Here is a 14,632-nt window from a genome sequence, read left to right as displayed (position 1 = left end):
AAAGCCCGGCCAAAACAATAAAATATTTTTCCTTAATTTTTTCCTTAAGAACAATTTCTTTCTCTCCATAATAAGAATCAGTAGAATAGTAATCTGAAGATTATTCAGTCTCCTGTAGTCTGCACATTGCTGTTGGCAAACACTTAACAAAGAGACAAACCAAGCTTTTTTATCAGAAAGAAAAAACAGCACCACCAAGACAATTAGGAATGCAGCTAATTTTTTTGGCTGGATGGGAAATGCTGGGAGTTGATGTCCCCACATTTTAATGGAGCCAAATTTGAACAACACTGATTTAAATAAAACTTATTAGTCAGAAAAAATTAGATTCCTTTTTATTTATATTGAGTTCATTCAGAGGGAATCTCTGAAGGATTTGAAATGCTTTCTCAGTTTCTTGCTACTTGGACTGAATTACCATTTTTGAGATAAGCTACCACAGTTACTTATGTTTATTCTCCTTCCCTTCGTTTTCAATATTCCCACAATCTAGTATTCAATATTCCCACAAATAACTAAAAGTAGTAGGCAAGTTCACATGCAAACTTTATATAGGTTAATATGCAAATGACCTTTCTTTTTATATCCTGAAATCCGGGTTTATATCCTGAAATCTATTAGAACGAGAATATTCACACACCTTCTTTTTCTCTAGTACCATATTTTTTTTCCATTCTTTTCTTTTTTGTCCAGTGAAGTAAAAGGATTAATAAACAAGTTTGTAAAATGAAAGCTAAAATGCTAAAGTCTTTGGTTTATTGTATATTTTATCTGATTCATTTTATAGCCTAGAATAAAAAGAATTGATCTACCAGATTATTTCAAAAATTGAGTCATACATTGATGGGGTCCTCTTCATGTCTAAGGCCATGGGAAGCAGAGATTCTCTCGCAGCATCACCATAATCCTTTCCTGCCAATGTCTGCAGAGAAGAATTCATTTGTTGCAAATATTTCTTTGCTATCACACAAACTAAGATGCTAAGTTTTCTTCCAGGATTTTAAACCATGTTCATTAAAATGGAAAATATAATTTCAAGGCTGATTTGCTCGCACTGAAATGGATTATTTTAGTCCATCACTTTTGGGGAGAAAATGACAAACTACTGTAAGAAGAGAAGACCCAAGGAAACTTGATGTGAAAGGAGAATCAGAGATTTCAAAGGCAATTCATTCCTGTTTTCCTTTTGAAGGCAGAGAAGACAATCTGATTCATGTCTAAACAAAAGCTGACTTCACTGAGTTCAAAGGGATTTACACTCAAGTAAAACTGCTAAGCAACTAGGAAATGAATGGGATGCAAGGGAAGGGAGTCGGGAAGAATGTGCCAGGAAATAAGATATTTTACAAAAATGCTTCTCTTCAAATTAGTGGGTTAACTTTATGAATATTTTATGTATCCTCTCACCAACTTTGCCATACAAGAAATGCAAATAATTAAATAGGTGCTAACTTTTGGAAGAAAAACTCATTTGCCATAGCAACTGCATCTGGATTAGTGTCCTAGTGCTGAGTTAAAACACAGATAGTTCCATGGAACAGTTCTAAAAGGAGCTAACATTTAAATTCTGTTGGAAGAAGAAACCTGAAATGTCTTGCTAATTGCCTTAATGAAGCCTGAGCTCCATAATCTTACAGACTTTTAAAGCCACCTTTACTGAAAAATTTATGGATGAAATTTCCATAAATAAACATAAATAAATGTTACCATCTCCATCCCTAATTGTATGCCAAATTGAATATCTAATAATTTAGGGTAACCTTTATTGAGACAGATAGTTTTTGCATGTTTTCTCTGATTTGGTTATAGTACTGAATAATGTGTGTCTGCCTTCAATGTGTTGCTCCAGCAAGATATATGTTTTCCTGTATGACTTATATTTACACCTGCCCTTTCTTTTCATACTTGTCACCACTGCAAATAGTTTTCTGGTTATAACACACATGTGCTTTCCATCAGAACAAAACGTTTGGAAAGGGCAAGAAGAGGCTGTGTAATCAAAAAGAAAACTGTGAGAAGTGTTTTATCTCTACCAAAGCAACTGATGGGACATTATCTTAAATCAATGAGATTTGTTAAGATTTCCATGAAAAAAGCAATGATTTATCCACCAAAATATTATTATATATGAAACCCTCTCACTAAAGGAATGATCTGCCTGCTTTTTTATTTTTAAGAAAGAAAGTTACTTACCTTCATGAAGAAATCTGACACAGCTGTGGCAAATTGAAAATTATTTGTGCAGGAGAAAGAATAAAACATCAACATATAATCTGATTTCTCTTTACATACTGCCCTGCTAAGACAGTTGGCCTCTGTGTGCTGGCACTGGAATGTGACTAAGCTTTTGACAGGGATCACTTTTTTAGATGCTAAATTAAACCAGTCCATAGAATCAGGCTATTCAGTTGCAATCGTAAATACACCAAAGAACAGCTCATATGCAATTACATCATGCAGAAAGTAATGTGCAGGCAGTAACCCACATGACCGTGTCTAGAAATATGCATTTAATTTGAGGCTCTGGGCAGGACTTACATTAGAAATGATCTTTTTGGTTAGGGAAGAGGGATATCTTGATTTTGTCAACATTAAACTAAAAAAATATTTTGGAAACCATTTATAAATCCAAACTCTTGAGTTAAAGAAAATATTAAAGAAATAACTGAAATGGTGGTATTCCATTTTTGGGGGAATTTAAGAATGTTTCTGATTTGGCTACTAGTTTCCATCCAAAAAATTCCTGTTGTCATTTGGAAAGAAGAATATTTTTATGGCATGAAATGAGGGGAGCACGAGGGCAGTCTTCAACCTTTATTAGTCAAGTCTATTAGGAGACAATATCTAAAAACAGTCTATGGCATCAGTTTCTGGTCAGGTCTAGTGTTGCTTACCTGGGAAAACTCACCAAATCTGTAGATGTCCGTTAAGAGATACAGAAAATATGTTCTCTTTGCTCTCAAAAGAGCCATGGTGGCCTGTGGTTAGAATGCTGTACAGCAGGCTGACTCAGTCAGAGCCAGGAGTTTCATCCTGACTGACTCCACCCTTCTGAGGGCAGTAAAATGAGGACTCAGATTGTTGGGGGCAATATGCTGACTTCGTAAACCATGCTGAGAACATAGAAAAGCACTAACAGGAGGTATATAAGTCTAAGTGCTATTGCTATTGCTTATAGAGTTATCAACTTAATTTTTCAAGTATAGATCTGATACAGATAAAGATAATCAGAGTTGGAAGGGACCTTGTTAGACATCTAGTCCAACCCTCCACCTAAGCAAAAGACCCTCCACCATTTCTGACAAAAAGTCTCAAGTGATGACGCTCCCATAACTTCCGAGGGCAAGCTGTTCCATTGGTTGACAGCGCTCTCTCTCTCTGTCTCTCTCTCTCTCCCTCCCTCCCCCCCTCTCTCTCCCTCTCCCTCTCTCTCCCCCGTCCATTTATACTATCGTAATTCATTATAAAAACATTAAATACTGTAAAAAAACCCAAACCAAAACAAATAATATACAAAGGGATGTTAATGGAGCCCCCTCATAAAGTCAACCATCCCTTGAGGATGTGCAGGCATGCTGCACATCCAGATCTCAAGGGACTAATAGAAGCTCAGAAGTTATGAGGTCATCCTCATCTCACAGACAAGAGATTTCATAAACTGGGTACTACTTCAGAAAAAAATCCAGCATTTGGGGCCCACAAACTGTAGCTCCCTAGATGATGAAATCTATAACATCTCTGCTATTCAGGACATAGTATATAAGCAGGTTCACAGTGTTGTCTGGGACACTACACATCCTCTTCACAACCTGTTTTCCTGTTTTCCTTCCAGGAGGAGTCTTCGTGGTGCCCAAAGCAGAACATATATATATATAATTAATCATGTGTATATGTGTATTATGTATGGGTATGGGTAGCATATACTTTCTTTTGAGAGCAGGCAACAGAATTTCATTTTTAATGTATGCCAGTGTGCCCACAATGAAAAAATGTCAATAAAGTTTATTTTATCTACATTATCTTAGGTTTGCTAGTAGAGGTCTTGTGGGATGGAGAGATGAAATAAAGGAGAGCTGGTCTCTCAAGTAACCCTTTCCTGTGCCATGAGGGGGATTTTAAAAAATGTAAATTTTTCAACAACACTTAGGGTATTATAGTAAATATGTGTGCCTTGTTATATTGGTTTGACTTATGCTAGCCTCCTGATCTTATTCAACTTGCAGTTTTCAAACAACCATTTGATATCAAGCCAAGTAGTGCCTCTCAACAGTAAGATGGGAAATTGCATTAAATGGTACAGGAGGACAAAAGAACTCATCCAGAGAAGAACACAATGTTCTAGCTGTAAGTAAAAGCAAAGTAGAATATAATTTTCTCTGGAAAATCTCACACAAAAAGACACAGGGAGATTTGGCTTTTGAGTTTCAGGTAAAGTTTCATTATTGTTTTGTGGGTTTCACTCATTTTGTGAAGAGAGTTTCACTTCAGTTTGTATTGGCAGACTGCCCAGGATAATGACCTAGCACAATGGTATAAAGGTTTCTGAGGATGAAAATAAATAATGAAAAACAGGCCACATAAAGTAAAGTTCTCTTTCATTTAGAATATTTAAAAAGAATGCATTCACTCTTGAAAGTTTTCTCTTTTATTCAAATTTCATTTGAAGAAAAAAGAGCAAACACAGCAGATAAAGATGCTAAATTGCTATCTCGCTACATGCAAACAGAAGTGATCTAATGCCAACTCTGAACAAAGTGATTGAAACAAAGATAGGATTAAAATGTCGATGTTTTATTGTTTTCTATTGATCCTGTAATTCAAATTGCAGACTAATGTGTTCCAAATGAATAAATACTCTGAAAAGGTCAGTTTTTAATGGGGGAAAAATAACCATGCCTTTTGATGACATTTGTGAAAGGATAATTAAAAAAACTGTTGGCACTAGGTTAATGTTTTTTGTTGTTATTGTATAACTCTAAGACAATTTTGTTAGGGTAGTGCCTTATGGTCTCAAGTTTTACTGTCACCTTATTTTTTGGGAAGTGTCAGGAATCACTAGTTCTGTGCATAATCTGATAAAGCACCAAGATTGTGGCTACTATGGGTGCACCTGGGTAATAAATTATTCTTGCACTAGCAAGACAAGCCATGAAGCTATGGTGACATATTTTTCTCAGGCAACATTCAGATTACTAAGCATTGGTTGTCTATTTTTCTTGAAGTCATCCAGCTATTCTGCTCTGATAGTGGGACAGAGCTATGTGGGCTATATATTTGACCCTAAATTCCAGCTGCTCCTCTCATGTTTGACTTAATTTCTAATTTGGACAGTTACTGTACATCTGCAATTCCAGTTGTATCTGATGTCAAAAACCAGAATTTTATTGAAAACAAGAATGCTACGCAAACGGACACAGACACTGAAAGGGGATCAACACAATTGGGGGCATTCTGAAGAAATGAACAGGATAGAAGAGCAGGGAATTGTCCAATGGAAGGTTTTGTAATCTGAAGTTTGTACTATATACCTTGCAAGCTGTTACCAAAACCACGTAAGCACAGGACAGGAGCGGTTTAAATGGTAAGTAAAGATATCTCCACAACAGTAAAGGTGCCCGTCATTTTCTAAATTGAGAGACATTATACCCAAGGCCAACCCAAATGCCTGAAGACTATAAGGAGCTGGAATGAGAGCACAAAGAATCAATTAATTGCATTTCGATCGCTAACTTTCCATTACATTTGAAATCTGCTGCCTGAAGTGACTTTTTCACTCAATCTTATTGCAAGACTCACTTGTAGGAACTTTTCTTTTCAAAATTGAATTTGGCTGAGGGGTTCTTTTTGTACGAAAAAGAAATATTTCAAGGTCTAGAGCTCTTACCTAGTAGTGAGTGTACAAATAGAGTGTTTGACCAGGAAGAATATATGGAAGACTCACTAGTCACAACCTTGATTATATCCCACTTTCTTTGTTTAAAAAAGAATATGAACTGTGTTTATCTGGTTTCTTCAGAAACAAAAATACAAAAAAGGTTAACTTGTTTTCCAAAGTTTCAACAATAGTATAGCCTAATACATTTTAGAATCATAAGCTTATTCAGGAAGCACCTTACATAAAATATAAAAGGAGGACATAAGTTTTAAAGAAAAATGTTGGACTCAGAAAGAGCATTAGAAAAGAGCTCTATGCAATAAAAACATGTATTGATTTTGGGCAATGAATGAATGAATGCAAATGCATATAACAATCAAAATATTAAAGTAGGGACATAAATTTATATAGGGTTTTTGAAGGAATGCATGTACAAATACATTCAAATTGAATATGAGCCAGCAATGAAATGTGGCTGTAAATAAATAAATAAAAATTTTAGGCAGCAGCAAAAGAAATATAATTCCAAATTTTAGGGAGCAAATCGTTCAATTCTATAAAAATTCTGACTGAAGGTTTGAAGAAATCGCTGAACAGTAAAAAGAATTTGACAATTGATCCAATTTCATCAAAAAGGTTTTAGGTTTCTCTTCATTGGATAAAAGAAAGCTAGATAAATAGGTCTTTCAAATGCTTTAATTTGGACTCCTACATTAAAATGGGCATGGCCTACAGGTCTTCTTCTAATGCTAGGCGCCTATGAAATATACCTTTAAAAACATAAAGTTTAAGTTATGGAAGATCCGAATAATGTATATGTGGTCTCAATAATTACATTTAAATGGCATGTGATATAATCCCTAAAATATGCTAAAGAAAGTTAAAAATGGCTTTAAAAAATTAAGAAAAGGGAAAAAGTCTAGTGTCAGCTTAGCTGCATGGTAGCCATACACCTAGTACCCTCACTCAAGTACCACAGCCCTAGGAGTAAACAAAAATCAAATGGTACTTAAATGGTAAATAGCAATTGAGGTATATAGCTATTACAGAATAATACATTTCTTAATATAACCAATACTTTATTTATGCTGGGACTGCCACTTCCAACATTTCTCAATGTGATCACAAAGTAGTTGTTGTATTAGAATAGTCTTAAGTTAATAGTCTTAACTTAAAGAAAGCTATTCAGTGAAAAGCTCAATGAAATTTGAGACCTTTCCTTTAAAAAGTGGTATGTTTATATTATATTCCTAACAACTGAAACAAGTCAAGAAGACCTAAACATGCTGATCTATTTACATCTCTATCATAGTTATAGTAATATAGGTGATATAAGGCCTGGGGTGGGGGGAGTACGGAATGTAACAACATGTTTAATAAATATTTAAATTTCTAAAAAGTCTAATAAGGGTATTGTATTTCTTGCAGGTCAGAGGGTAGTTAAAGTGTGGAATCTCAGTCATATTTCTCAGTTTGTGTTGAATGTGCCTTAGACTCGAAGGCCGGGAAGCTAAAAAATTTATGCTGATCCCAGATACTTAACAAACTAAATCCTTAGGGGCAAAGTGGGGAAGGAGGGCAGAGAATTTAAAGGACAAATTTGACAGTGATCCAGGTCTATTTTTAGATATGAATATCACAGTACGCTGCCTTTTCTGGCGCTCCTCACCAAGCTGAAATGAAACTATTATTGGGTACAAGGTCTGTAATAAATTAAATGAAACAATTATAGGAATGTAGCCTTTAGTTTTGTGTTCTGCCCAAGTTATAGTTGCACTTCTTTTCAATTCTGCTTTGGTGCTGAACATATGGAGAAAAAGTTAATACAGTAATTTTTAATTCTGAACAATATGCTAAGTAGCTTTTTTCTTGACAGATATTTATTTAGTTATTAGCCACTTCCAAGATGTTACTTTCCTTTATCTTTAAAATATAAATAAGTGATTTTGATTAATTATAAGTAAATTAAATAATTACAGCAACCAAACAGGACAGGGATAGACTCCAACGGATAGTTAAGACTGCAGAAAGAATAATTGCCATCAGCCTGTCTTCCATAAAAGACCTGTATATTGTATGGATCAGAAGGAGAGCTGTGAAGGTATCTGCAAACCTCTCACATCCAGAAAATAAATTGTTTTAACTCCTTCCTTTTTATTAGCTCTCTGTTGCTTTGCATGTACACTGAATGTTTCAGTACTGGAGATAAATTCCTTCTGTGTCTAATCAACTTTGCCAAAAAAAGTATTCAATTCAATTTAATTCACAGTTATTTACTTATATATAAGTAAACTTATTTAATCATTAGAAAATTTCTAAAATTTATAAATTTTAACATCTTCTAAAATCAGTTATGAAATTATTGCTATTTATTACCAGTAGCAAAACATAGTTTCCAGTGTTAATTATTCAAAATTGGAGGACTTAAAGCCATTGGAACTGTGTGTATTCTCTTCCTATGATGCATGTATCATCTATCCATGTTGCTTGTATCCACCATTCTTGTAGGTAGATTAAGACCTGTTTTGCATTAGCAGTTCAGTTGATATTGTCTATTTATAAGCTATTTATGTTGTACATTACTTTTTTCCCCGTAAGGTAAAACTATAGACTATTTGCTGATTGCCTTTTGATTGGAAATGCTATGGGTTTGGGCATACTCTGGCAGATAGTGGAGGACAGGCAAGCCTGACATGCTGTGCTCCATGAGGTGGCGAGGAGTTGGGCATGACTGAACAACAGTTGGGCAACTGAACAACAAGAACAAGTTTTTCACCTAGAAGTGCTTAGAAACAGATCTTAGGGCTCCTTCATGGTATATCCAAACTCTGCCTTTCATTAACAATGAGATACTCATTGGACTCTATTGTATTCAGTTATTGTTAATATTGGTTGATTAATCCTGATTTTGCCTTATTTTGTTAACCATTAGCTTTGACTGCTTATGTACCTTGTGATTCTTGCAAAATATGTGTACATGTGCATATTTCCGAGACAAAATGTATTTTTAATTTCTTTTAGGCAAGTACCAGCCTCAAGAATGATTCTGTATATAAAAATTATACTCCTAGCTTTAGTGCTTCTGTTCTTAAGCATTTTTTACATAGTGAAAAGCTATTTATTATTCAATATTAAGAATTTTGTATGCATTCAGACAGTATATGTCTAGTTAAGGTATGCAATGTGTGAGCCATTAGATATGGTCACAGTTCAGTTCATTCTCGGACTATAGAGCTATCAGCAACTACTAGTCTTGCGGCCTGTTCAACTTATTTTATTTTATATACACAGACACATCTATATTATATATCTGTATCTCTCTCTGTGTGTCTCTCTTCCATGCCAATAATACTTTATTCCCCAGCTAAAGAGTAGATGTATCTGAAATAGGAGAATATCCAGTCATAGCACATTCAGTTGTCTACCCATTATTCAAAAACAGATATGAGAAGCCCAACCATTCATGTAATGCTTTCTAAATAATCTTCCTCTGATTTAGTTCCTAACATGGTCCAACAAAGAAATCAAATGAGGGTTTTTGATCAGATGTTCATCTCTTTTTTCTTCTATGATCAGGGTGGTTATCTCATAAAAGAACATATATGCAAATAAGCAAGTGTGGGCTTTTTTTTTCTTTAGGTATGTGCATTAAACAAATAAGAGGCAAGGAAACTCACACAAATACCTTTCTAGGGATATCTATATATAGTTAAATTATTCATCTGGCAATTTTATTGGTTTGGATTACAATACATTCAGTTCAATATCCAATCAGCTTTCTTAAAAAGTCTGATTTATTCTCTATGTAATAGATTCACTGTTCATTTAACATTCAAGTAATTATCCAATTATTTCTCTGGCAAATTTTCCTATTACAATTTGATGCCTGATTACAATTGATTATCTGTTTCTGATGTGAGAATTACTAATGGCCAATCATATTAAGTTCTGAGTGCCTTCTGAACATATTGCTGAAGGCTTCTTAAAATAATTATTGTAGCCTTTCTAGAACTTCCAAGACTTATATTTTTTTTCCTGTTCATGTTTACTACAAAACTAATTAACTTGCTTTTCTTTATATTATTTGCTGTGATGTTTCAGACCTCATATTTTTGAATGTCTACCCAGAATATGTCTACTGTCTTCTAATTAACTCATAACAGGCTAAAAGAGTTTATCACTGCAAATGCTCAGAGTCATTGGGAATTGTGTGACAGCCAAGTTTAGTAAATAAAGGGACAAATATAGTGGGAAAAGCAAATGCTAGGTCAAAAAAGTTCTAAACCTGACAGATTTTCAAAAAAGGTCTACACCAACATTATGCATACTTTCACCATGTTGATGCAATGGCTTCAAAGTGAATAATTTTGCTTCCCTCAGAAAAGGGGGGGGGGGGGGGGGGGGGGGGGGGGGGGTGGGGGGGGGGGGGGGGGGGGGAACCGTTTTTCCCCTTTTTTTTTCGGTGGGTATGAGGGGGGGGGTTGGGTTGATGAATCTTTCTTGCTTTCTTTATTTAACTTTCTTTACTTTCTGTGGATATGCTTTTAGGACTAAAGAATTTTGGGGTAGGAGAAGACAGAATCATCAATAAAGGGACAAATATAGTGGGAAAAGCAAATGCTAGGTCAAAGAAACCTGACAGATAAAAAAATTCTACACCAACATTACATCCATGTCTGATGCAATGGCTTCAAAGTGAATAATTTTGCTACTCAGAAAAGTTCATGAGCTTTCTTTCTTTCTTTCTTTCTTTCTTTCTTTCTTTCTTTCTTTCTTTCTTTCTTTCTCCTCCCTCCCTCCCTCCCTCCCTCCCTCCTCTTTCTTTCTTTCTCTCTCTCTCTTTTCTTTCTTTCTTTCTTTCTTTCTTTCTTTCTTTCTTTCTTCCCTTCTTTCTTTCATTCTTTCTTTCTTTCGTTTTCTTCCTCACTCCCTCACTCCTTTCTTTCTTTCTTTCTTTCTTTCTTTCTTTCTTTCTTTCTTTCTTTCTTTCTTTCCTTCCTTCCTTCCTTCCTTCCTTCCTTCTTTCCTTCTTTCCTTCCTTCCCCCTCCCTTTATTCCTTTTCTAAGTTTCTAAGTCTTATCAAGTTTGGTTATCAGCTCTTGAGATTTTAAAGGGTGGGGGAAAGAAAGTAGGTCATAGAAGCTGGAAGCCTACCCCACATATAATCTAGATTAGTTGCAAATTATTGGTCTGGTATCCTGCTACCCTGTCAGATTGATTTTGCTTTTTGTGTAAAGAAGCTGTACATCTTTGTGAATCATGATGTACAGTGGCTTAGTGCAACGTGTGCATCCAGTCACTTGTATCTAAGTTGGGGAAAGTCAGTTGATGGTCTGAGTATTAAATCACTAGGAAAATATTATTTATGCCTTCTTCAATTTAGTTGCTTACCAAATTTATTTAATTATTAGACCATCTCCTTTAACAAATGACTCTGGATAGCTAGCAATAATTTAAAACACCATCAACAAACATAGATAGCAGTCATCAATACAGTGCAAAGGCATATGGTCTAACTCAAAAATCTCCCAACATAGAAGCTGTAAGAACCAGGCTCACTTTCTATTTAACCCAAGGCTTGGGGAAACAGATAGACCTTTAGGGTCTTATGAAAAGCAAATAGCATTGGAACTTGGAGATATCAATGTTTCATAAGGCAAGTGCTACGACAGAGCATTGTCTATGGAGATTGTCAGTCATCCAGGTCATATTTGTCCTAAAAGTGCTTTTTCAAAAGGCAACTGGACTTTCTTAGTTTTCCTTGAAGACATTTTGCTTCTCATCCAAGAAGCTTCTTCAGTTCTGAACTGAAAATCCAGTTGCCTTTTGAAAAAATACTTTTGGGGCTACAACAGAGAATATGTTGTGACATATATAAGTTGGAAAATGTTTTCTATCCATTGCCTTGTGACTTCAAAAATCCAAGAACATTGTGTTCCTTATTGGAGAAGCATTAAGCATTTAGTTTCTTTTACCTTCACTGAGTTTTGCTTACTTTACTTCAATATACTTTAGTGTGTTTAAGTCAGCATTGATTCATGGAGACTGCCCGAACAAATCACTGCAGTTTTCTTCTGATGGTTTTTCACAAGTGATTTGCCCTTGTTTTCTTTTTAGGGCTGATAGAGTGACTGGTTCAAGATTACCTAGCTGGCTTTGTGCTTGTGGCAGGATGAGAACTTGTGGTTTCCTGATTTCTAGCTTGATGCCGGAACCACTGCATCAAATTGCTCTCATCATTTTACCACTATGGTACATTTAACGATTTACTAATTATTTATTTTTTACAAAAATGAATGTGGTCAATATACTGGAAACTTGGTTTAAGGAACTGAAGTACGCTATATTCCCCAGTCATTGTTAGACATATCTTAGAAATGTTTCATATAATTCAAACATTCAGATCTGCAAATCTTTCTAAAAGATTCTTAAAATAATCTTTTTAAAAAGTTGTCTGTCATCCTTATTAAAGTTGTAATAAATCTGAAGGAATTTGGGCACATTTTATGGTGCCTCCCCTAGAAATTCCTTATTGTTAAAATATTATTAATCTGCTGAATTAGGACTTGGGAGGCAGAGATTTAGAAGGTCATTTTTTTTCTAAATTATTTTCCAACTATCTGGGATATGTTATCTCAATTTATGAAGGATTTTGGATGTACTGCATTTGAGTTTGGATTGTTCTGAAAGATGCAATTATGTACTTTGGAAAGAATGTACGTATGTTAGATTATCCAAACCAGTTTAATGAAATTCATTATTTCTCAGGATTGAATTAGTCCTGCATTTAAACTGTGCACAATCTAGGTTTAGTTGTGGCCTGCCACCAGCTGGTAGAGCTGACAGCAGAGTGGGACGGTAGTGAGAAGGTTGGGGAGGAACCTGGGCCAGTCCTGGAGGCCGAGGAAGGCTCGGATGAGGGCTCTGCATCAGAGGTAGGGATGGGGCCAGGGCAGGCTGGCAATCATCACCTGCCTTTAGGCTTGGACAGCAGTGAGGTGGGGGAGCTTCTGAAACCAGTTCCCAGCCTGCACATGTGCAGAGCTGCCAAAAGGAATTAAGAACTCAGGGTCAACGTGGGAGTAAGACCACAGGTGGACAATGAGTGGCCCCTCCAATCAGGATTAAAAGAGAAGCAAAAGGGGAGGGGGCTTTTGAAATTGTATTAGCATGAAAATGAAATTGTCTTGTATGTGCCTTCTCACACCTATGAAAACCTGCCAAATCTCTTATGCGTGTAGAAAAGTTATCTTGAAGTTAGAGAAATAAGATTATTTCAGTGTTCTTTTTTCCCTAAATCCTTTTGGACTAATTGTCAGGTGCACTTATCTCTTTAATATGTTTGCCTGTTTTCTGAGTGATTTGTAATAATGCTGTTTTGTGTGCTAGAAAAGATTGGAGGACCACTTCAAAAGAAGCGAGGTCACACCAAGGTTTTGTGTTATAAAAAGGTCCCTAAATGAACTTTGGTGCCCTCAGAAGAGCTGTACATATATAAAAAAATGTTTCTATTGTGGCAGTGCTAATTCACTGCAGCCTCTGGACTTAACCTGGAAGGCTCTTAAATGCTCAGCAGCCAGGAAATGGACTGACATTTGCACAGAGGATCCCAGATGCCAGCATAAACAATCCAGAGATCAGTAGAGTCCTGTGAGAGATATCAAACATCAGTAGCACAGATCTGCTGTGAAGTGATTCCAAGAACTGGATGTTTTTTATGAATGGCAAGCCCAACTGTTAAAATTAAGTCGAGATTATCTGGGGCTAGTATATAAATAGCATTCTGTTCCCCTGCTATTGCGTTTGCAGAGTAAATGGGGATTTACACAGATCATCTGTAAATCAGTATCTGCCATTCATACACATCTTATTATGTCAAGAATAATTACTATCACATTGTCCTGTTATATTTTTAGCTTGTTTTGATTGCTGGTTGTTTAAAATCAGGGACTTGTTCTGGAATACCTACATGGATACTGCTGGGATTTAAAAAAACCTCTATACTGGAGCTATTATACTTCAAATCTTCCTTTATAAAAGGAGCGGGCAATATTTGGTTCCCAAGAGATGCATTTAATTTGGGGAACTGCTGGGAAGTGGTTGGAGGTTTGTAGCAGGGTGGGACAGAGATGCAACATGCGTGACATCTTTCGCAGACAGATCTGAAATTATCTTTTCTTTTCTTCTTTATCCTTTTGGTTATTTGGTAAGGACCTTGAGAAGGAGTTGTTGTTGTTGCCTGGCTTTTATTTGTTAAATCTATTTTAAGTTTAATTTTTAGGTGTTTTCTACCTTGAAAGTATTGTGTTAAGCAAGCAGGACCAGAAATCTTTCTTAAGGCTGGAAAAAACTGCTCAGGAACTACAGGTAGTCCTGGACTTACAATAGTTTGTTTAGTAACTGTTCAAAGTTACAATGACACTGAAAAAAGAGACTTAAGATTGTTTTTCACACAGAGACTGTTGCAGCATCCCTGTGGTCACATGATTAAAATTCAGATGCTTGGAAATTGGTTCATATTTATACTGGTTGCAGTGTCTTGGGATCACGTAATCACCTTTTCCAACCTTTTGACAAGCAAAGTCTATGGGGAAGTCAGGTTCACTTAACGACATTGTTACTGACTTAACAACCACAGTTATTCATTTAACAATTGTGGCAAAGGTCATAAAACAGGACAAAACTCAACAAATACCTTGTTTAACAATGGAAAGTTAAGATGACCTGAATACCTTGGTATGTAGCAAAAAGGTTTT

At 35.7% G+C, this 14,632-nt stretch overlaps 1 protein-coding gene across 1 annotated transcript in view; it reads right to left on the bottom strand.

Annotated features, from left to right (window-relative positions):
* KCNB2 (potassium voltage-gated channel subfamily B member 2) overlaps positions 1–2,313 on the bottom strand; it is a 182,884-nt gene extending 180,571 nt beyond the window's left edge. Inside the window, exon 1 of the mRNA XM_087931384.1 lies at positions 2,194–2,313. The gene's annotated coding sequence lies outside the window, so the exon portion shown is untranslated. The remainder of the gene's footprint in view (positions 1–2,193) is intronic.
* Positions 2,314–14,632: the final 12,319 nt, after the last annotated feature.

This window comes from Pseudonaja textilis, chromosome 3, assembly GCF_049901715.1.
Source record: "Pseudonaja textilis isolate UNSWEBS1 chromosome 3, rPseTex1.2, whole genome shotgun sequence".
Classification (NCBI taxonomy): domain Eukaryota; kingdom Metazoa; phylum Chordata; class Lepidosauria; order Squamata; family Elapidae; genus Pseudonaja; species Pseudonaja textilis.
This window is presented reverse-complemented; position numbering and strand designations above follow the sequence as displayed.